At 45.6% G+C, this 2,760-nt stretch overlaps 1 pseudogene; it reads right to left on the bottom strand.

The window, feature by feature from the left end:
* Window positions 1–687: 687 nt before the first annotated feature.
* LOC116894936 lies at window positions 688–806 on the bottom strand (annotated as a pseudogene).
* Between the last annotated feature and the right edge of the window lie 1,954 nt (window positions 807–2,760).

Below are 2,760 nucleotides of genomic sequence, written 5' to 3' on the forward strand. Positions count from 1 at the left end.
GCCTGACGTTTTTTTTTTTTTTTGGTTCTTTTTTTTCGGAGCTGGGGACCGAACCCAGGGCCTTGCGCTTGCTAGGCAAGTGCTCTACCACTGAGCTAAATCCCCAACCCCTTGTTTTGTTTTTTTAAAATATGTTCTTGAACTTGGTTTGCATTGATAATTTTCGTATCAATGTTCGTCAGGGAGATTGGTCTGTAATTTTTTCTTTCTTTCTTTTTTTTTTTTTTTTGCTGTGGTAGTTTTATCTGGTTTTGGCATCAGGGTAATATTGGCTTTGTAAAGTGTTTGGCAGCGATGGTTCCGAAGTTAGGAGCACTGGTTGCTCTCACGAAGAACATGGACTCAATCCCAGCACCCAGCCACATGGAAGCACAACTGTCACTTCAGTCTCAGGAGATCTGACGCCCTCTCTGGCCTCTGCAAGGGCCAGGCGTGAAAGTGGTGCACAGACATGATGTAGGCAAACACCCGCACACACCCACAGCTCCTCCTCCCTCCTCCCTCCCTCCCTCCCTCCCTCCCTCCCTCTCCGTCCCTCCCTCCCTCCTCCCTCCCTCCTGCTCACTCTCTCCTTTCTTTAAGTCTGGTAGGTAGTTCTTTCTTTCCTATTGTTGATCCCATGTCTCTAAAGGTCTTGTGGGATTCAGCAATGACTCCACTAGGGCCTGTACCTTTTTTTTTTTTTTAAGTCTACAGCACCCGATATTCCCCGGTGGTCTCCCATCTAAATACTAACCAGGCCTCACCCTGCTTAGCTTCCGAGATCAGATGAGATGGGGTACGTTCAGGGTGGTATGGCCGTGGACGACCTGTCCCTTTTTTATTTGGGAGTTTTTATTACTGCTTTAGTCTCATTACTTGTTACAGATCTGCTGAACCTGTTTGTCTTCAGGGCTGGGGAGACAGCTCAGCAGTCGAAAGCCTTTGCTTTACAATCACGACAACTCGAATCCAGGCCCCAGCACCTACATACAAACCTGGCATCCAGCACACATCTGTAACCGTAGCTTTTAGGTAAACAGAGATAGGAGGGTCTGTGGGGCTTCCTAATTTCCTGTTTACCTGAGAAAATGCAAGCCCTATGTTGAGGGAGAAAACACATCTCAAAAAATGGGTGGAGAGTGATGAAGGCAGGCACCATACCCTCCTTTGGCCTCTACAAATACACTTAAACATACATGCACATACACTCATACATGCACATGCACATACACTCAAACATACATGCAATACACTCAAACATATACATACATAAACATATCTAGACAAATAAAATAATATTTTTAATTTTAATATTATATTTCTTTATGTGGGTTCATGAATGTGGGAGCCTGCATGTGGAGATTAGGTGACACCTTGTGGGTCTTGGGGACTCGATACATGTCATTGGACTTGGCAGCAAGTGCCTTTACCTGCTGAACCATCTTGCCAGCCCAGTAGACAAATTTTTATTTCATTTAAAAAGTATTTACTGGGGGTTGGAGATTTAGCTCAGTGGTAGAGCGCTTGCCTAGCAAGCGCAAGGCCTTGGGTTCAGTCCCCAGCTCCGAAAAAAAGAAAAGAAGAGGAAAAAAAAGTATTTACTGGGGACTGAAGAGATAGATGGCTCAGAGGTTAAAAGCACTGGCTGCTCTTCCAGAGGTCCTGAGTTCAATTCCCAGCAACCACATGGTGGCTCACACCATCTGTAATGGGATCTGATGTCCTCTTCTGGTGTGTCTGAAGACAGCAACAGGGTACTCACATAAATCTTTTTTTAAAAAGTATTTACTTACTTTTGTACGTGTATGTGTGTGTGTGTGCCTGGGTGCATGTCTGTGTACCACATGTGTGCAGAAGCCCAAGGAGGTCAGAAGAGGGCATGGGATCCTTTGAAACTGGAGTTACAGGCAGCCTGTGAGCCACCCTGTGGGCTCTAAGAGGCGAGCCTGGGTCTAGGTCAGTAGGTCTAGGTCTAGCAAGAGCAATAATTGCTTATCTGGGTATGGAGCAGACACCTTTCTAATCCCAACGCTCAGGAGGCAGAGATTTGAGGCCAGCCTGGTTTACAGAGTGAGTTCCAGAACAGCCAAAGTTACACAAAGAAACCCCGTCTCAAACAAAACAGAAAGAAAAGAAGAAACTGTCTTATCTTGGTTTAATTTTGATAAGCATGTGCACCTAGACATTTTTTACATTTTCTTTGGAGCTTTCTGAGCTAATGGGAAAGGAGGTTTTTTAGTACGTCATTATAATTAGTCATGAGCTAATCCCTGGGTGCAGGCGTGGCTCCAGGTAGGGGCCCACGCTCAGTATCAAGCAGCTTACAACTCTCTCTCTCTTTACTTTTGTTTTTTTTTTAATATTTATTTATTTATTATGTATAACATCATACAGCTTTCTGCCTGCATGCATGCCTGCAGGCCAGAAGAGGGCATCGGATCTCAATGCAGATGGTTGTGAGCCTCCGTGTTGTTGCTGGAATGAACTCAGGAGCTTTAGAAGAGCAGTCAGTGCGCTTAACCTCTGAGCCACCTCTCCAGCACACCCCCCCCCCTTTGTTGTTGTTTTTGAGACAGGGTTTCTCTATGTAACAGCTCCTGGCTATCCTGGAACTCCCTTTATAGACTAGGCTAGCCTCCAACTTGTGGACATCCCCCTGCCTCTGTCTCCTACGTGCTGGGTTTAAAGGCCTTCACCACCACTGTCTGGCCCCAGCTTATAACTGTCTAAATGTCCTTGCCATGTGTTATAGCAGGTCCTTTTACACCTTGAGCCTTA

This window comes from Rattus rattus, chromosome 2 (genome assembly GCF_011064425.1).
Source record: "Rattus rattus isolate New Zealand chromosome 2, Rrattus_CSIRO_v1, whole genome shotgun sequence".
Taxonomy (NCBI): Eukaryota; Metazoa; Chordata; class Mammalia; order Rodentia; family Muridae; genus Rattus; species Rattus rattus.